Source organism: Diadema setosum, chromosome 1, assembly GCF_964275005.1.
Source record: "Diadema setosum chromosome 1, eeDiaSeto1, whole genome shotgun sequence".
Classification (NCBI taxonomy): Eukaryota; Metazoa; Echinodermata; class Echinoidea; order Diadematoida; family Diadematidae; genus Diadema; species Diadema setosum.
This window is the reverse complement of record NC_092685.1, coordinates 48918726-48941283: the sequence shown is the minus strand read 5'-3', so window position 1 is coordinate 48941283 and position 22558 is coordinate 48918726. Positions and strand designations below refer to the sequence as shown.

The 22558-nt window shown below is 38.2% G+C and overlaps 1 long non-coding RNA gene across 1 annotated transcript; it reads left to right on the top strand.

Annotated features, from left to right (window-relative positions):
* The first annotated feature begins 18109 nt into the window (after window positions 1–18109).
* LOC140231666 (uncharacterized) lies at window positions 18110–21387 on the top strand. The gene is made up of 3 exons (XR_011901452.1): window positions 18110–18178; window positions 19281–19348; window positions 21368–21387. It is a non-coding gene; the product is annotated as an uncharacterized lncRNA (long non-coding RNA).
* Window positions 21388–22558: the final 1171 nt, after the last annotated feature.

Genomic DNA, 22558 nt, shown 5'->3' with positions numbered 1-22558 from the left:
TGATGAAATCAGACTAATATAATCAGATAATCGTATTGCTGCTTGACAAATAAAGAGTTTACTCTATTTATCATGCCACAAGTTAGTACAACAATCAATCTCCGTGCAGCATAAGCCCATCCAAAATGAAACTTATTGTGGGACAAGGGTGACGTTGTTTCATTTGTGTACCAACTGTATGTTCAACAAGAAACTTTATGTGGGTACATGAGTGATAATTGGATCCTTCAGACAAATGTCACTGCGTTAAAAAGTATCCATTAAAATCTTTGCAATCCTAAGCAAAGATTCCTTCAAAAGTCAAATCGAGAGGTTCCGCTGTCCTTATTGTAGTCGTGGCAAAACAGGTTCTGACAAATATCTTCAAAATCCTTAGTTTAAAAATATGGAGGATATTGCACAAGCACAGACACAGGGCACTGACATCACACATTTCGATTGGGATGTGCATAGGGTGAATAGGGTGCATAGGGTATTTTGCATTATCTATTGCCCTATCTATTTTCTGTTTATCCACTGTATTCATTCATGTTATGTGTACAGTTGCAATGAATATAAATTTACCCTCCAATATGGGGTAGATCTCATATTGCTGAAGGTATACAACCTACAAGGCCCTTGTGGTGTAAAGGCTACTTGAAAATGTCTAACAAGCGCACTATGTATTATAGACGTGTCAGTCTATATGTACAGATTAATCAAATTCTGCGTAAACTGATACTACACGTAGTGCATACGGTTGATTCTGAACTATGAATCTTTGCAGACACATTTTTGTTGACTTTACTACACTTAGGTGAATGCATACATGTATACATATTACAGAGTGGACACCAGTGGTTCCATATTGGTTTTAAGACAGTTGTTTAAACTAAATATTTATTGAATCATGAACTTTGGAAAAGAGTTCTAAATAGACACAAACTGCACTGGTGTGTTACTGATTTCTCCTTAGTCTGCAGACCCAACGGTGGAAATCGATTTGGACCAAAATGTGAGTTTAGGTGTACATATAGCACTGATCCACCTGACCGGTGTAGTCCTTTACAGTTCTGCCTGCCTGATCCATTCGGGTGTTCTTGTGACACAGGAAGACAAGGAATCAACTGTGATACAGGTAGGAACCATTCACCTGTTAGTTTATTCAAGCCTGTTACAACTTATGCTGCTTGTTTAATATAAAATGTTTTATGATGGAAGGTAATTTGACTGATGAATAGCAACGAGTACAAGTGAATTAGATACATGTATTATAGGGTACTGAAACCAACTGGTTGATGTGACATATCTTATGATGAAATGCACATATTGAACAGAGCACAAACAGCTCATTATAAGAGCTTCAGATTCAATAACAATGCAATGCAATTCATCTTGATTGTCCAACAAAAATATTACAGGAAATTAAAAGCGAGATTTGTACATACATGAATGATTGTTACAAACGTCGAGAATGCGAAATAGTATACATCATGAATAAATACCTGTACATGCAAAACAACAACAACAACAACAACAACAACAACAAAACAAATTGGAAAGATAATATCGTATAAGAGCAGGACACAAATCAATCAATTGACACTATAATTAGAACATAAACTTCCCAGTCTCAGCCCCCCCCCCCCCCAACTCGCTGTAGACTATGATTTGATAGCGAGGTTTTGGTGAAACAAAGTTTACTGCCGTCTCTCGGACTTCTCTCGGAACTCGGACCTACCACGGCGTCTGTTTCTACGCTGATCCGGTGGCTTCGTTTAGGAGTCATTTCTCGTTGGTACCAATGTAGACAAATCTATCGGGGTGACACGCAGTGAGTTCATGTAGTACACGTTGGTCATATGTAATTGGGCTATAGGACTAAGCCGGAGATAAAACAACCAGAAGTAGTACCAAACAAACCGACACAACGTTTAAAAATTTGATAAACATATTCACCACTATACAATAATCACGCTGACGCAGATGAAAAGCCAAAATCAATCTCTGAAGGTGACAATAAAATGGTGAGAAGTGAAAATCCCTGGTCGCCACAAGACCAGCGCCCTCAAATTGATTCAGTTTATTTGTATTTGATGAATTTTTCGTTCCTCTACATGATATTCCACGGCTTTTGTTTTAACATCTTTCCTGCCAATCATTAATAAAGATTGTACCAGCGGAAACTATGGAGCGGGATGCAGTCAAACATGTCACTGTCAGTCAGGCCTTTGTAACAGATATTCTGGAGTCTGTCTAGAATCTTCTGACTGTGAGACAGGCTGGTCTGGTGAAAATTGTCAGAGTGAGTACTGAAAGTTCCTCCGCCTTTCATTTGTAGTCTTATTAGAATCCACAGCCTAGTGTAAAAGAGGTAATCCACCCCCCCAAATAAAAAACCTCCGAAAAAAGAGAAAAAAATCCATACAGAAGGTTCAAACAATAACAAAAATCGATTAAAAAATAAGGAAGATTTGACATTTTGAAATTTCACGTTTTTTTTTTTCCGGAAAAAAATTCTTGATCAGTCATTATGAATATTCCATTGAGGGGAGTTATGATGTCATGCCCTCATAATTTTTCATGTATGTTATATATGAAATTCAGAAAACTTTTATTTTTATTTATAGCTAATACCGGTAAAACATATTTCATTTATATTCCCATACTAAAATATATCAGATTGAACATTTGTTCTGGATTATTTTTAGTGTCATTATTGTTACTTTCAAGGCAAGATTGACATTACGATGCAGCTGAAATATGTGATTGTATTTTCATTTCTGTACATGAAATCAATAAGAAATTGTCATAGCATGACATTATCATCTTGCTGATTTCACTATTCACAAAGACTGATCGAGGAGTGTTTTCCGGAAAATTTTAGCATTTCAGGATGTCAGAACTTCCTTATTTCTTATCTGATTTTGATCATATTTACACTGTTCTAGGGGAATTTCTTTCACATTCTTACGGAATTGATACAATTTTGGATTGGATTTCTTCTTTAAAGGAAATGTTGACAAACAAGAATCCAAGTTATTGCTCAGTTTGCTGTAATTGTATGTGATGTGTGGTTTGAACTAGTGCTGGGAAAAACAATTAAATAAAGTAAACAACCATCTCATTAAAAACTGGGAAAAATACTGCAATGTAAGGCAAGTTTGAATACAATCTACTGATAAAGTGGACGCTACTGTATTACAAAGTTTGTTCACCTGGAAGATAATGCTATATAGGGTACATAATATAAGGCGGCATAGTGCTTCAGAACAGGAAAGATCTGAACTTACAATGAGCCCATGATCACTAGTGTCTTCCAAAGTAACTGGCAGCAAGTGTGTATTTAGAGCCAGGATGGTTGTGATGTTTGTCAGACAGATTTGATATGTCTAAGTTCCATTTTGTCTATTCTTTCATCAGTCCCAGATGTTTGTGATGATGGTTACTACGGAACTGACTGCACAGATAAATGCCACTGTTTAAATGATGCACCGTGTGACAAGATAACAGGAGAGTGTCCAAATCGGCAGTGTGCTCTTTTCTTCAACATCTATGATGGAGTGAACTGCCAAGGTGATAACATAATGTGGTTTCATGGTTTTCTTAATTTTCCAATGGCTTTTACTGAACACACGAAAAGAGACCCATTCGTCAACGTTATATACCTGCGCAGAACAGTACGTCTTTTCTCTAATACAACAAACTGCATATTCTGTGGTTAGACAATCAATTAGGTATATTTCAAAGGGTGCAAAATGCATGGGATTGTGCTAGATTAGTTTGCAGTTTTCCTCGTTTTTCTCATTGTAGTCCATTACATTGGTTGTCTGTAAAGCAGAGAGTCATATTGAAAACTTTGTTGATTGTATATGATTTATATAGAGGTATTCATGGTACAGCAACAATGTACATAAAGGAACTTGTAGAGTGAAAATAATCATATCAAACATTAGCTTTATCTCCGAAGTTCACGGGATCAAACACTGTTGAAATATCCATCAGGGAAATCAAAATCTACTGTTGGTGACAGGGCGTTCTTGTATGATGCACCGAAATAACGGAATAATCTTCCTCTGTTTGTAAAACAAGCATCCACAGCTAATGAATTTAAAACCAGGTTTAAAACTGACCTTTTGAACAATGTTATTTCTGTTTGAATTATGCATCTTATGATTATTGCTTTTTAATGCGCAGCAGAGTGACATAACACTATAGTAACTGCGCAGTAAATATAAATGTCCTTTATTATTGCTATCATTAAATTGAGCAAATTGATGACATTCTTGCTTCTGGCTTTTGCAAGTTAATAATGTCTGTTATGTTTCTCATCGGCTCCTTAAAAATGGCTGTATGTAGAAATCAATTTGTATAAACAAAGATATTTGGAATATCGTCACTGCATAATGTGACACAAGTATCTATTTGATCTTTGCCAAATCTATTTGAAAATATCGGGAAAGTTATCAATCCGTCATCCTTGTGCTATTGGGGAGATTTAGATTTGCAGCGCGGACGCTTGAGACCACGCTTGAGCTGGACGTTCTCCTCTCTCCCTGCGTCGTGCTGAAAAGTAGCTTTAGTTTGTACGCTGGGGCGCAACGTATAAAAAATAAAATGGTGCCCCCATATTAAATTAGTTGCATGAAGTACACTAGCTCTCTACGCGGACGTAAAAATAGCCCAGAACGCGTAATGAAAAACTCAGACGACGCAAGCAATAAATAGATCGACTTTACGCGCGATTTTGCGCATGCTCAGAACATGTTTTTTTTTCCTCTGAACGTCCTCGTCGCGAAAATCTAAAGCTTCGTAGGGCCTATTGACTGATAATGCAAATATCTTTCTTTCATTGTTCTAAGTTTGTTATCAATAAATTAAACAGACTTTTTGTGGATCCATTGTCATCTCTTTGCATTTAATGCAACAGAATGCCCTGGAGCATTCTACGGCCTTGATTGTGCAGAGCCATGCCACTGTGATGAAGGCACCTGTGACAAAGTGTCAGGAATCTGTAGAGGACAGTGTCTACCAAACTGGATGGAGAGGGACTGTCAAACAGGTAGCGTGGAGAATGCAACTTCAGTTAGATTGTACATCGTTTTGATGATAACAGTTTGGTGTTTAGACACAATTCTAGACTTTGAACGTAAGGTGCGTGGTTTAAATAGCCTAGTGCATTTAACCCTTACCAAGGACTTTGTTTTCTTCACAATGTTGCTCTTGACCATGTTGATTGATGTTTTAAATGGGTACCCAGCAGTTTCAGATAGTTGGGCGTTCTGTTCGAGCTGAGGCAACCGTACTAAAGAGGATTCCCTCGACCGGTAAATAAGAACATAATCATTATCTCTAGCATAATCATTGCTTTTAGGAGAAGAATGTTCGATAATAGTGTCATTATGAATATCATTATCATAGGCATTACAAGTAGTGACAGAATTGCAATTCGAGTTCTTAAAAAGATCTTCTTTTTTTTTAAAGCCAGTGCATCAGTTGCCATTACAAAATATAATATTGAACTTTTATTGATATATTTTTTTTTGTCAAAGAATGGAAAAAATCAACTTGGTCTTGATGCTAAATTCTTATTTGAATATTGTGGAAAGGAAGAAACCCGTTCAATTAGGTCCATGGTGGTCCGTTCAGCTAAATTGTGTTCATATTTTTACAATGGGAAGTAATTGAGAAACTTTTAAATAGTGACTGTGTAAAAATGTTCTTAAATGAATTTTGAAATATAACATAGTGACACCAGGGTATAAAGAAAACTATTCAAATAATTATTTCAAGAAGGGTCTGCGAGTTGTAGTCATGTGAATTTAGTACCTGTTATTTTCTTCCCTTTCAGGAATTACTAATGTCTCCATGGATGTCAAAGTGAATCCAAACCAGCCTTCATCTTTCACCTGTATTGTTGAAGGAAACCCACCACCTGATGCAGCAGATGTCAGCCTCTACAGGCTCAGGGATGGTGTGCGTGATGATTCTGGTATCACTCAAACCCAGACTTCCTTGGATGCATCTGGAGCAAACCGTTCCATCATCTTCAGAGTGGATCAGGTGACGTCCGGACAATATGAATGTGCCTTATATGGAAACCGAGCTTACCTCTCTGTTGATGCAGTGACTTATGGTAAGACAAATGTTTTTAAATATATTATAAAGTACTAATATGGTTGATGTCGTCATGTTAACTGTGAAAGAGCGTTCTCCATACCGTGTCTTGAGGTCCGCGCAGCAGTCGCTTTAGCAGGAGCATGGGAACGTATAGACGTCGACATGCAGAAGACGTTCCAGCACATTTATTTTCATAATTCATTTGACATCTATACAGAAACTAAGTAAAAAACAAAACAAAACAAAACAAAAGCAAAAAGCAAAAACAAGCTTACAAACAAGATTCAAAATATGTCACAAAGTGGGTCATGACTAGAAAATGTGTCAGCATCTGTATATAAAAGACAATTCTCAATAACATATAAAATATAAAGGAACAGCAAAAAGCTAACCTTGTTACCACGGGTCCCAGGAAAAAGAAAAATACCAATGTATACGTATTCGTTTTGCAGTGAAGATAGAACACAAAGTACTGACGACAAAACTATATGAAAGCTAAAATAGCCAGGTACAAAGGGTAGAAGAATTAAATTAGAAGAGATAGAAAAATAAAAGTAATTAGAACTGAGTGAGAAAATAGCATACAAATACACAAGTATACGAGCATACATAATCTACAATCAAGCTCCTAACGAGGTAAAGTATGTACTAGTGCAATGAGTTTATGGGAGCATGAACGCTGAAACCAGAGGTATTTCAGTAGCAAGCGTACACTTCAAATTGATCCGCCACGCAATGAAAGAGGATAATGTAAAATAACAGATTAACTGATTCTACTCTGGCAAGTTATACTAATTTAGGAGCATTAATTTGAGTTTTTGTTTGAAATTAAGTAGAGAAGAACTTTTGACTACATGACAAGTGCGGAAAGATCATTTCAGACTTTGGGTGAAAACAAGCTTTGTAGACAAGGAGGAGGATTTTGAAGGCGTTGCTTTTCTGTATTGGCAGCCAATGAAGCCAAAGGTCCTCTCTTTCCAATTATGAGAAAATTTCACCTTTTTTTTTTTGTGCTGGTTGCACTTCTTCCGCCAGACCTGCCCAAGTTAGTCAATGAGTATTACATGGCATTGAGCTCCAGTCTTGTACAATTGCATCAAGTAAACCAGAGATTTCTCAGGCACTTACAAACCTTCTTGAGTCTGCCAAATGTTCTATTCTTTACTTATAATTATAATCATACGAAGTGCATATTGCAGCTTTGCAGTGGCAACCGGTGGCTTTCATGACCGCAAATTATTCAATTTGAGGAAGTGTTAAGTCTTCTTATACTTAATTCAAACCGATGGAATGTCCACACTGATCATATTGCATGGCATGTATACATACATATAGACATGCTCTAGACAATCAGAAGTGACATATCCACCAAGCTTCCCCACAGTCCATCTGTGACAGGGCTCTACAATGGCGTTTTCTGCTTTGGTGATACCAAGAGATGTACATTTAGGATTTAAAGCCCAGGATTTGGGGTATGTATCATAATAGTGGTTGTATTCTATCTATTTATACATCAAGCATTGTATGGGACTTATTTTCATATCTGATGGGAGGTCTTCAAAATTTAATAATAATTTATACATCCTTCTATGAAAAAAAAATTGTCATATACTTCGGCGTGTTGTTAGATTTGCTAACATTGTTCAATTTTTTTCTTCTTGGGGGGGGGGGGGGCAAAATCTCGACGGGGCAACAATATGTGACGGTGTGAAATCCTCGTTTTGCCCCCCCCCCTCCAAAAAAAAAAAAAAAAAAAAGGGGGGGGGGGGCAAGTGCCCCCCTCTTCCGGCGCCCTGACAGTTTCTTTTTGATTAAGTTATACATGTATTTGTTTTGTTGGTAGATAGCATTTATAGCTGACGTAGTTTGTGGATCAGCTGAAGTCTGAATTAGTTGAAGTTCTTTGTTTCTTAGACAGCTGGTTGACGTATTTACACCGTTCATATAAGTGGTTCCATAATAATAGCAGCCAAGTTGGAAGTATGACATGGATTTATCATTCATACCATATAAGGTTTTGGGTGAGTGTATCAATAATGTAAGGGCGATTTGCAAATACATAGGAGTATGATAGCTTGTGTTTTACGGGGGTCTAGAGCAATTGCCCCTGGGTAATAACCCCTGACCCTTCTTCTGACCTTAACCTTAAGCCTTTTCCTGAACCTAATCTTAACCCTAAACCAAACTCGATGTAACCCTTAAGCTAAGCCTAACCCTAATCTTTATACTCTAATACTCCAACCTTATTACTAACAAGTATTTAGCCGTGGGGTATTGTCCTCAGGGATAATTGCCCTGATATGGTTTTACAGTGTGAAGTGGAGGAATAAAAAAGCAATAATGTCATTTCATAAACAGCGTAACTACTTGACCAGGAATAGCAACATTTATGGCCCTAAATGCTAATTGAAGTTTTTGTACCGCCGCCGTTTTCATGCGAATAAAATCTTCACAATATCGCATCAAATGAAGTTGCTGCTGAATTTTCCTCAAAATAGAATGATGAAGTTAATTATTGATGAAACTTTCCTAAAATTATGCATACCCCTTCATGAACTCATGATTCCTTTTCTTGTTTTTATGATATGTCTTTCGTAGTTTTGCCTGTAATAGAAGCTGCCCCTACAGTGGCTGCATCAACATTCACTTCTCTTACTATTGAGTGGATGGCTTGGAGTGAGCAGAGTGACTCACCCTTAACAGAATACATCACCTACTACAGGATTCCTGATGGAGACTGGATTGATGGACCAAAAGTAGCAGCCTCAATGACATCTGCTGTATTAAGTGATCTAGATCAATGCACTAAGTACGAGGTTAGTGTAGCAGCGGTCAGAGAAGGCCCAGGAGGGACCGGACCCAAATCCAACTCATTTGCAACAGTGACCGAGTGTCCAAGTAAGATCTTGTTGTCAGAAATCGTATGCTTGGTATAGTAGATACTACCAGGATTGTAGAAGAACAGTATTTTACAATGCAGATTATTCTTGCTGCTATGTATTGCTAATATGAAATGATAAGATAACAAGAATGATACTTACACTAGGGCGTATCGTTTGACATAGTAATCCGTAAATCAGTGTACAATACAACTAGCAATGTAATTTTCATTCCTTTGCTCATGCTCATATCCACCCTCTGAAAATTGTTTGACCTCAGTAATCTCTTCTTCCGAAGACACCTGAGCCTACAGCTGTATTTTGCAAACCACCGAATTCTGATAAGAAAGACAATATTGCCATTTAGAAGAACTTGTCAAACAATTAGACATCAAATTCAGCAACATGTTATTATATCAACATGCCTGTGAGCAAAAATTCCTCTTAGTGTAATACAGTAATTTTGCATGCCTTAGTTTTTTTTTTAACGCTGTTAAAAACATTGAGAATTGGGATTCAACTTTGAATAGACTGCTTAAATAGAATGTTTATTAAACGGTGATGCAGCAAGAGATCGTGAGTTAACGTCTTGTTAATGAAGCACCTGATATTTTCTTTCGTTTCAGGAATTACTAATGTCTCCATGAATGTCACAGTGAATCCAAACCAGCCTTCATCCTTCACCTGTGTTGTTGAAGGAGACCCACCACCTAATGCAGCAGATGTCAGCCTCTACCGGCTCGGGGATGGTGTGCCTGATGATTCTGGCATCAGTCAAACCCAGACTTCCTTGGATGCATCTGGAGTAAAGCGTTTGATAAACTTCAGAGTGGATCAGATGGCGTCCGGACGATATGTATGTGCCTTATATGGTAACCGAGCTAACCTCACTGTTGATGCAGTGACTTATGGTAAGACAATACATGTTCCGAAATATGAAGTACGGATGGATGTGCATCATGTTTTTAAGTAAATGTTTGTGTTATGCTGGCATTTGCAGTTCACGTGAGCCAAAAGCCTTGAAAGCTATTAGTTGTTCTTCTAAACTTTGAAGGAATTGAACATAGGACAATGGGAAATCAAGTTGCACGAGTGGGTGCTATCGTGGCCCAGACCTGTATAGAACTAAAAATACGCCTGTGCTAGATCCTACCCTCCTCCTCGGCCCCTTCACTCAATCGGAAATAATGATAACAATGATTGTAGCGCACCCAATACAATGTTTCTCAAGGAGGATAGAAAAAAAAGGAGAGGGAAAGAAAATGATAGATACCAAAGGAATATGTCAAATCGGTGAAGTACCTGTTACTGTTACCTGTTACTGGAAAAAGAATTAGAATTAACGAACAAAATGCTTACACTGATCACATTGCATGACATGTATACATACATATAGACATGCTCTAGACAATCAGAAGTGACATATCCACCAAGCTACCCCACAGTGCATCTGTGACAGGGCTCTACAATGGTGTTTTCTGCTTTGGTGATACCAAGAGATGTACATTTAGGATTTAAAGCTCAGGTTTTGGGGTAGGTATCATAATAGTGGTTGGATTTTATTTCCTTTATATTATCAAGCATTGTATAGGTGTTTATACAGACAAGAGGTCTTCAAAATTTGATAATAATTTAGACACCCTTCTTGGAAAAACAAATTGTCATTATTATACTCCCGCCTGTTGTTATATTTGCTAGCATTGTTCAATTTCTGGCAAAAAAGGACATGTTTAGTGTGATAGTGTCTTTTTGTTTAAGTTATACATGTATTTGTTTTGTTGCTAGATAGCATTTATAGCTGAGGTAGTTTGTGGATCAGCTGAGGTCTGAATAAGTGAAAGTTCTTTGTTTCTTAGACAGCTGGTGACGTATTTACACCGTTCAATTAAGTGGTTCCATAATAATGATAGCATCCAAGTTGGAAGTATGACATGGATTTATCATTCATACCAAAATATGTTTTTGGGTGAGTGTATTAATTATGTAAGAGCAATTTGAAAATACATAGGAGTGTAGATATGATAGCTTGTGTTTTACAGGGGTCTAGTGCAATTGCCCCCTGGGCAATCACCCCGGACCCTTCTTCTGACCCTAACCCTAAGCCTTTTCCTGAACCTTGTCACAAGGGCGTTGCCCACGGAAGAATACCATGAACTACGACACAATGCACGGTGACTCCCTTGAATACTTTTCAACTAAATCAATTTAATTTTGTAATTTATCTTGTCAATCAGAACACAAAGCAAGTGAAAAAACAAAAAAGAACAAAACAAGTATTTCCGAATATCGGAGGTTTCTTACACTACTGAAGCCCGCACACACTACAAAAGCTATACAGTTAACCCAGTAATTAATTGGCAAAATACTTCAAACCGCGCGCGGAACGTTCCTGTAGTACAGCTGGGGTAGAGCCCTACGACGGCTGAGTGCGAGGTCGGCGGAGGTCGGCGAGGTTGGCGAGGTCGTCGCGGACGTGGTGCGTCCGGCGAGATGCAGTACTCTGCAGGGTCCCCCTGTGAGGGTACCAGTCCAACCACGGCGTCCACCGGAGTGCGTCACACCGGCCTTATGGGAAGCGGGGTCAGTGACGTCCGGGACGTCGAGGTGGCGTTCGGAGGTCATATACCAGCGGAGACATGGACTGCCGGTCCGGCGGCGTCACCTTTCACGTCAGATGCGTCCGGAACTGGCGTCTCGGATATATTGAAGCTTGTTCGTGTGGGTCCGGGGGTGCACAGTGGGAAGCCTTCTGATGAGACTAGCCTGCCAGCCTAAATTGCTTGCCAGTGAGAGGTCCTCGGCTCCTCTCTATGTCTCTCTCTCTCTCTCTCTCTCTCTCTCTCGTGCACAGCTCTGCCCCGTCCACACGGAAGAGCGCTACTAGCTCCACCACTCTTTTCAAATTATCTGATGTAGACTGCCCAGATTTAGTGTTTGGACCTTCCACAACACCTCGGTCAGCTTACCGCGCCAAAATTTCATCCAATCCCCAGACCAAATTCCCCCATATCCTAGCAACCCAATAACATTTAAATCAGTCCTTTAGCATTTTACCTCGCACCTACTGCTTCCCCGGTGCAAGCCATTCCAGCCTGCTCGACACAGGTGTGCCGCTCGCACAAACAAAATACCAATCCCGTGAAGTCAAAACACGAGTGACAAACCTAATCCTAATCCTAACCCAAACTCGATGTAACCCTAAAGCTAACCTTAACCCTAATCTTTATACTCTATCCTTATCACTAACAGTAATTAGCCGTGTGGTAATTGTCCTGGGGATAATTGGCCTGATTTGGTTTTACAGTCTCAAGTGGAGGAATGAAAAAGCAATAATGTCGTCTCATAAACAGCGTAATTATTTGACCAGGAATAGCAACATTTATGGCACTAAATGCTAATTGAAGGATTTGTACCACTGCTGTTTTCATGCGAATAAAATCTTCACAATATCACTTTAAATTAAGTTGCTGCTGAATTTACCTCAAACGTGTCAAATGATGACATTATTAATGCAACTTTCATATTATTATGCATACCCCTTCATGAACTCACTTACAGGCCTAATTTTGCAAAAGAATACAAATTCAGTCATATCAGTTTTGAGTAGGTTTCAATCTCATTTTTGTCTCGCCCACCGGAGGTGAAGCCCATCACCGGAGGTGAAGGCGAGACTAAGGGATCCAAATGGCGTCCGTCCGTCGTCCGTCCGTCGTCCGTCCGTCGTCCGTCACAAATGTTAAAGATAAAAAGTTTTGGTACCTCAAAAATTTCCTTGTCTTAGTTTGTGTTTCAGGTTAAAGTACCTTTCATATAACTAACACTGTGAGACTTACTCGCCCCAAAGTGCTCTCATGTCTTAGTAATCATGCAATTAACTGCGACCAGCAGCCCCATACGCATAGCGACCAGCAGTCCCATACGCATAGTGTAATCGGGCTTCGCATTGTAGCATTCAGAATCATGACAGATTTAGTATCGCTGGATAAATGTTAACTTAAAATCCCAAAAATTCTTCAATTTGAAGACTTACCAATTAAGGTGAAGTATTGAAAACAGGGTTCGGGCAACGTTTAGTTCTGCCTATAGTCCCTTTCTGTTCGAATTGATGACTGAATGTGACTCGGCCGAGAGGACCTTGGGAGAGCTACATACACCATGTACACTGAATACTACAGCCAGTGCATGCGAACACATCACATGCGCACAAATTTAAAATCCCATATCAACGGATAAGATGTTTGTGTGCGCATGCGCTGGCCGTAGTAGTCAGTGTATGCATCGGTCCATGGTGTATGTAGCTCTCCCAAGGTCCTCTCGACCGAGTCACATTCAGTCATCAATTCGAAAAGAAAGGGACTATTGGCAGAACCAAACGTTGTTCGAAGCCTGTTTTCAATACTTCAACTTAATTGGTAAGTCTTCAAATCGAAGAAATTTTGGGATTTTAAATTGACATTTACCCGCGATACTAATTCTGTCATGATCCTGAATGTTACGATGCGAAGCCCCATTACGCTATGCGTATGGGGCTGCTGGTCGCAGTTAGCTATGCGTACAATGGGCTGCACGCTGCTGGTCGCAGTCAGTGGTTTCGTACAGTCAATATCTATCGGCGCTGTACGGCGACGGCTCTGGTACGAAACCATTATTGCATGATTACTAAGACATGAGAGGACTTTGGGGCGAGTAATTCTCACAGACAACGTACTTTAACGTGGAACACAAACCAAGACAAGGAAATTCAGGGAAACTTTTGAGGTACCAAAACTTTTTATTATCTTTAAAGTTTACCTGCAAGACTCTCTTATGATGCATAACTTGGCAACTGTTACAGCAATGGCACCCACACTTGGGTGATAGAAGCACTAGGGGTATCTTCATGTTAATGGTGTTGTCGGAGGTCATGTGATGATGTCAAAGGTCATTTGAGGTCATATATATTAAAGAGTATGTGCAAGACTCTCTTTTCTATGTTAAAGTTTACCTGCAAGACTCTCTTTTGACAAATAACTTCACATATGTTGCTTGGATTACAACCTAACTTGGGTCATAGACGCACTGGGGGTACCTTCATGTTATGGTGCCGTTGGAGGTCACAGGATAAGGTCAAAGGTCATTTGAGGTCATACGTTAAAGTTTACTTGCAAGACTCTTATCACACATAACTCGACACATGTTGCTACAATGACAATCAAACTTGGGTGATGGATGCACTGGGAATACCTTCATGTTATGGTGCCGTAAGAGGTCACATGATAAGGTCAAAGGTCGTTTGAGGTCATATGTTAAAGTTTACTTGCAAGATTCTCTTATCACACGTAACTCAGCACATGTTGCTACAGTGGCAATCAAACTTGGGTGATGGTAGATGTCTCTTGGGAAGTTGAAGGTTACCACAAGGTCAAAGGTCACAGACAGGGGTCAACGAACTTTTAGGGCCCAATGTTAAGTTTTTAGGGCGCATTTCGTTTATGGCTCATAAAATTTAATCCCTTTGTCCGTTTGAGACCAAACTTGGATGGAAGATGTCCCTTGGGGAGGTGAAGGTCGTCACAAGGTCAAAGGTCACATACAGGGGTCAACAAACTTTTAGGGCCCAATGTTATGTTTTTAGGGCGCATTTTGATTGTGGCTCATAACTTTTGATCCCTATGTCCGTTTGTGACCAAAATTGGACGGTAGATGTCCCTTGGGGAGTTTAAGGTCATCACAAGGTCAAAGGTCACAAAAAGGGGTCAACAAATTTTTAGGGCCCAATGTTAAGTTTTTATGGCGCATTTCGATTATAGCTCATTACTTTTGATCCCTTTGTCCGTTTGTGACCAAACTTGGATGGTAAATGTCCCTTGGGGTGTTGAAGGTCACCACAAGGTCAAAGGTCATAAACAGGTCAATTAACTTCTGGGAGTTATAAAAAGTATTAATTCCTTGTACGCGAATGGGCGAGACACAATTTGGCACTTGCCTTGTTTTTAAATAGGAGCAAGCGATGCTGGTGATAGTGTAACTGGTTAATGTTTCATGAATTCTTTTGGACATCAGAGTTGCAGCAGGAATTTTCAATTCATTTCGCTCAGCACCTTTAGTCGAAAGCACTTTATCTATTCTTTATTAAAATTTGTCATAGTAAAAGCCACAAAATCCAGTTTGTGGCCTCGTGTATGATATTAATATGCAAACTTACAATGTCATAATCGCTCACAAGATAAATGCAGATCGATGTTCATCGTGGCATACAACGTTTATTAGACTGGTTTTTTTGCTGATTCCTTTTTCTTGTTTTTATGATATGTTTTTCGTAGTTTTGCCTGTAATGGAAGCTGCCCCAACAGTGACTGCATCAACATTCACCTCTCTTACCATTGGGTGGATAGCTTGGAATGAGCAGAGTGATATCGGAGACCCACCTGTAACAGACTACATCATCTACTACAGGATTCCTGATGAAAACTGGATTGATGGACCAAAAGTAGCAGCCTCAATGACATCTGCTGTATTAAGTGGTCTAGATCAATGCACTAAGTACGAGGTCAGTGTAGCAGCGGTCAGGGAAGGCCCAGGAGGGACCGGACCCAATTCCAACTCATTTGCAACAGTGACCAACTGTCCAAGTAAGAACTCAGAAATCGATACTACCAGGATTGTAGAATAACAGTTTTTACAATGCAGATCATTCTTGCTGCTATGTATTGCTAACAATATGAAATGATAAGATAACAAGAATGATACTGCACTGATACTCACACTAGGGGATATCGTTTGATATAGTAATCCGTAAATCCATGTACAGTACAACTAGCAATGTAATTTTCGTTCCTTTGCTCATGCTCACTTCCACCCTATGAAGATTGTTTGACCTCAGTAATCTCTTCTTCCAAAGACACATAAGACTAAAGCTGTATTTTGCAAACCACCTAATTCTGATAAGACGGAAAATATTGCCATTTAGAAGAAACTAATTGTCAACCAATCAGAAATTGAATTCAGCAACATGTTATTATATAAACATGCCTGTGAGCAAAAATTTATCGTAATATAATATAATAGTTTTGCATGTTATGTTGTTTTTAGCGCTGTTAAAAACTTTGAGAGTTGGGATTAAACTTTAACACAGTGCAAAAACTTCAGAAGTCATTGAACATTTCATTGAACTTTAATAGGACATGTATGAACGATGAAAGGCCAATATAGCACTATTATCTCTCCTAGGATTTGTTGAAAATGTAATTGAATCAGTCTTGAAGACACGTGGCTGTGTAAAAATACACTTTTGTACTCTCTAAAAGCTTTTGAAATAGAACATATGACAGCAGGTTATAAAAGAAAATGTTTATTAAAACGATGATACTACAAAAGATCGTGAGTTATCGTCATGTTCATGAAGCACCTGATACTTTCATTCCTTTCAGGAATTGCTGATGTCTCCATGAATGCCAAAGTAAATCCAAACCAACCTTCATCCTTCACCTGTGTTGTTGAAGGAGACCCACCACCTAATGCAACAAATGTCAGCCTCTACCGGCTCAGGGATGGTGTGCGTGATGATTCCGGTATCAATCAGAATCAGAGTTCTTTGGATGCATCTGGAACAAACCGTTCCATAGTCTTCAAAGTGGATCACATGATTTCTGGAAAATATGAATGCGCTTTATACGGAAACCGATCTAGCCTCTTTGTTGATGCAGTGACTTATAGTAAGACAAACGTTCTGAGATATGTAAACTATGGTTGGATATGCATCATATTTTTAAGTTAATGTTTGTTCAGGGTTCTGCAATGGAGTTTTGTGCATTGGTAATACCAAAAGATGTATGGTTTGTGGATTTTGCTCAGGTGTTTTTTGTACATTACTGCGGTTGCAAACATAATCTGACAGTTTGGATTTGGTGTGAAGTACCATTTATTTGGTTTACGTTATGGCATCAAGCATCATAGATGTGTTCATAGATAGGTCTCCACTATTTATACACCCTTATATATGAATAAGTATGAGTCATATCCCCGCAGGTTCGTAGTTACCAAACATTGTTGTATTTCTGCAAAAAGACCTGTTAGTGTGACTTGTTTTTCTTAAGTTATGCATGTATGTATTTGTTTTGTAGCTTTAGGTAGTATTCATAGATGAGGTAGTTTGTGGATCACATGAGATCTGGATAGTTTCGTAGAAAATGGTATATTTTACACCTTCCGTATATAAGTGGTCTCATAATTATGTAGGCTACGATCCAATCGGAAGTATGATACAGACTATAACACTACACATTTGGTTGTGAGTGGGTGTATTTTTTTAATGTTAGAGCAATTTGCAAGTACAATGTAAGGCAGTTTGTGTTTGCAGTGTTTAGTTAAGGAAGAAGGAAGCGATAATGCCATTTCATAAATAGCTCAATTATCAATAATGACAAAAAATATATAGCACCATCTTTGGTAAATACTGATTGAAGGTTGTTATGTACCACTGTCATGTTCGTGAATTAAAGCTTCACAAACTTGTATAACTACACCTATCACAAAATGATGCATAACTCTTCGTGAACTCATTTAAAATGACGGCACTTAACTTTGAATATGAATACAAATTTAGTTTTGAGTAAGTATCCATGTCACTAGGAACACGTAATACTGGTGGTTGTGTGACTGGTCAGTGTTTTATGAAGTTGACAGATTTCTTTGGACAATAGAGCTTTAGCAGGATTTATCTACTTAAGATTTGGGTAAAAAAAAACACGAAATCTATTTTGCAACCCGTGTATTGTTTATCCTAACTTACATTAGAACTATACATGCAAGATACGTACATGTATGCGCAGCGTGACATACATATATGAAGTTTATTACTGGTATTTTGGTTAATTTCTTTTCTTATTTTGATGCTATGTCTTCCATAGTTTTGCCTGTAATGGAAGCTGCCCTAACAGTGAATGCATCAACATCCACCTCTCTTACCATTGAGTGGATGGCTTGGAATGAGCAGTCTGATGATATTGGAGACCCACCCTTAACAGAATACATAACCTACTATAGGATTCTTAATGGAACCTGGATTGATGGACCAAAAGTAGCAGCTTCGATGACATCTGCTGTATTAGGTGGTCTAGATCCAGACACCAAGTACGAAATCAGTGTAGCAGCGATCAGGGAAGGCCCTGGAGGGACCGGACCCAAATCTGATTCGCTAACAATAGTGACGAAGTGTGCAAGTAAGATCTTGTTTTCAGCATCCGTAAGCTTCATCTAGTAAATACTACCAGGATTGTACATACATTATAGAGTAACACAGTTTTTACAATTTTTCAATGATTGCAGTTATAACTGCATAATTTATCTTTATTAATTTGTTGACTTGTTTATTTTTCGTGCTTTGTAATGTACAAATACTTATGATAGAATTCCTTATTTACTTTGTGTTGTGTCTGGTTGGAAGAAAAAGCAGAATGAAATAAATGAATTGAATTGAATTGAATAACACTGAGGATTGTGATTCAAAATGCAAAATACCCAGATATCATTGAACATTTCTTTTAACACTAGTGATGGATGAAAGGCCAAATCACTCATAAGATTTGTGAAAACTAGTTGAATCAGATTCATTGTCAAAGCTGAAGTCAACATCATGTGAAAATTCGATCAGTACCAAATGCCAAGATTTCTTTTTTAGACATTTCCCTTTTAAAATTGGCATTTGTTAAGGAATGTGAGGGCTAATTGTTAATTCATTTCAAAAAATTATCCTATGAAGGGCTGAATAAAAATGTTGGGAGTTGTGAAACATGAGCAACATGATTATGAAGTGTTAACCGCAGTGAACGTGGACAAAGATTAAGAAAATTATGACCTTCGAATATCGTTATCAAATTCATGTGATGTAAGGTGATATGGACTACCAACCCACAATGTACAGCTACCAGGATCATGTGACCATATCCTCAAGGGATTAATGTTTTTAATTCTTGCACTGTTTAAAAGGATGAATCATCTTCTTGTATTCTTTTGTGACGCAAATAAGGGAAACTTTTGTGTGTGTGACATTTGCTTCTATTAGTACGCCTGAAAGATCAGCTGCAGTTTAAGGAACTGACGATAGTTGTACGAACTAAAAGTGTCATGACTGGCATCCGAACCATGCCAACCTGAAGAGCGTCAGCCAATTGAAAGCAATCAATTGTCATAATCAATTAATCAATATCTGATGATACGTACTAGCAGCTTAATAGATTCATCCATTTTCAGCCCCTCAAATTGCAAATTATGTACATGAGTCATTTGTCCGAAGTTAATTCTTCTCTGTTCATTTATGTTCAGATCTTAGCGCCCCAGTCCTTGTCTCCGCAACACCAAATGTACCCAGACAAATCACTGTGACATGGCAGGTATGTGATTTATACTGTGACTTGATATACTTAAAAAAGGCAAACAAAGCTATGATACATCTCTTTGTGTTACGTAGATGTAGATATAGTTGAAGAATACATTCCACACTATCTATGCTAATTGTATATGGTTGTCATTATATCATGTAAATAGATTCTGCTGTATGGGGACTATACATGTATTCAAACCCCGTGTAGATTACCAGTGTTTTAGGAAACAAACAATTTTAAACTTTGAATAAAAAAAAAAAAACCCACCAAGGTCTTACCCTACTTCTAAGTATGTTCGATGCGTCTCCTCACGCTGACTCTCAAATATACCAGTTATATCTCTTTTCGTGTATTTCGATTCTGAAGAGTTCCCATGCATTTTTTATTTGTATGTTAAATTATATAATAAGGATTTTGTGGATTGAAAGCAATGTCCTGAATAAGATATGATTATTTCAAGTATATTGTTCCATCGACATAGTAAGAAAGTCGGACATTTAAAGATATTACAGTGCTATTATAAAGAATATCATCAATCGAGAACAGAGTTCGCTGTGCTTGTTGATATTATTGAATAATTATCAACTTTTTCTTTGTCAAAAGTCTTCCTGAATTGTCACTTTTGCTTTTTCAACAAAGGATCTCCCTTATAAATAAAAGGACAACTTTAGAAAGGATTTACATAATTCAATCTTTCAACAGGTTTTTTCTTTTCCAAGTAGGCTATGGGGAAGAATTTATTAAGATATTAAAGTCATGAGTTGTATTTTTTACACTAAGTTAAGAGTCTATGAACTGAGACATAAGAATAAAAAGTTTATTTTCGTACAAATTGTGCAAATGCAAACAATGGTAAATCAGGGTTTCTCTGAATAGGGGAGTCCAAAATGAGGCTAATCAAAATTTTGCCACTGCTCAGAAAGGTAACATCCAGAAAAGGGATTGAAAAAACAAACAAACAAACATATGCTACTTTGTAATATGTGTCTAGAAGAAGTAAGTGGATGAAACAGTTTTGCGTGAAGAACTATGCCCTTCCAGAGGAAAAAAAAATGGGGAAAAAAGAACCCGTTTTACTACGCTTTTCTTTGGCAATTTTAAAAGGAGCAAATCCTGTCAGTTCATTTAAATCGGTAGCGCTTTGCCTCGACATTAATTTTACCTGAAACACAATAAATCAACCTTGCAGGCATCAGTGCCAATCTTCTCCACTAAGTACGGTTAACATGATTATGATAATCTGCAAGTCCTTTGATGGCTGTTACAAACTATGTACCTATCAAGTAATTTTACATATTTTGTTGACTTGTTGCCGAATGAAGGAAGGTTCTGTCCAGTATCTACACATGTACGTTTTAGCATAAGGCATGGCCACAGCATGATTTGGCATGAATTAGCTGACCCAAGTCGTTCTGCTATATGTTGATTGAGTAGAAGGTTCCATGACATTTGCTCCTGCGAAAAAGTACTCCAATGAAGTATCTGCACGCTACTAGCTAAACATAAATTCTACCCACAAACATAAACCTAACCGTATGGATATCCTAATCTTCACGTTAAGCGAAACCTGAAACCCTATCACAACCCTAACCTTAACCCTATAAAATTCCTTTGAGAAATTAAAACCGGAGCAATTGTTGCAGGAAGAGACGTCGCGTCACCGAGTTTTGTACTTGGAGATCTCCAGACTGGCTAGTGTAGAGAAAAAAAAAAATAGGTCTGATATAGCTTGCTCAAGCTTTTGATGAAAAGATAATCGCGTAACTCAGAAGCCTTTTTAAACATGATAAATGATTAAATAATTGCTATTGTGTCTCAAATGTTCTCAGACTATATTTCTAAATGAAGTTGCCACCATGTAGATGACACTGCATGTTCACATGTAGTATATCATCCCCCCCCCCCCAAAAAAAAAAAAAATCTGAAGATTACGTTTATGAGTTGTACCCTTGTGTATTATTTTTTTTCCATGTCAGATCATTGTCATATGTAATTCTTAATAATTTGATCCTTCTAATAATTTTCCAGGCACGCCCCAATGGAACAAAAAAGTGCAGCACTGGCTATACCAACTACACATTCCATTACACAACAGAAAACACTAACTTCTCTGGATCAGAAATGCTGAATAATTCTGAGGTCACCCAGACAGAACTAGAACCATATCTACGGTACACCTTGACAGACCTAGAACCATATCTACAATACACCATCACCGTGACTGCTGTCAGAAACGATTCAGAAAGTGCAGCAAGTAGTGATGTAACTGTGAGGACACTAGAAGAAGGTAAGAAATGTTTATGGTTTTGTTTGTGATAATATGCCTAATGTCTTACAACATCCATGTATTCCAGCAGAATAAACCAAACATTATAACTTTGAATGCTCTCGTACGTTTTCGCACTATTATAACATGTAAACTAAAACAAACAACACCGTAGTCTAGCGGGCGACGTATTTTTAGCCTGAATCAGTCTTTCATTGGCAGTCAATAGAGGGCGCGACGATGTGGAAGTCAAGTTGACTAAAAATACGTCTAGTAAGAAACCTCCGAATAGAGGCGTGGAACCGGGCGTGGCATGACAGTTGCCAGTCTTCAATATCGAAGTTTCATTGGCTGAGCATCAATGTCAATCAAAATACATTACAGAACCCAAAGCAATCCTAGTCTACTCTCCTAGGTATAATACATTATTGTCTTTTAGGGAATATAGAATTTCCCTGTCTCTTTCACATTATCATAGTATTTTGCCATTCTTTCCCATTCATTTTGAGGTGTATAAAATCTTATCTTAATTCAAATAAGAGAATGATAGCAGTCAATGCGACTACATGCATTTGAAAATTCATGAGGGTTCTGCACATGGAAACTACTCCAAAATTATTGCCTAATGCAAACCTCTCACTGTTGTTGTAAAGTCTACGAGATATTCACTGTCATTATCGGTTTTGAAAGTGTGATTTAAGAATTTTTCCCATTGGCAATTTTCATGTTAAAATACTTTATATTTTCATATTAAATCTCCTAAGATATTTGCTAAATATCAATTAAATCTGTCGTCAAGATAACTAATCACTATTGCCAAGCACCATCTACATTAAACAGGCATTTCGTGGGTGATCACACTGTCATAGGAAAATCCGTCCGTGGTACATTTCCTGTGAAAAGGGAAAGAGAGGATCTGCGACACAAAAGGATTCCTGCTAAGCCAAAGTGCC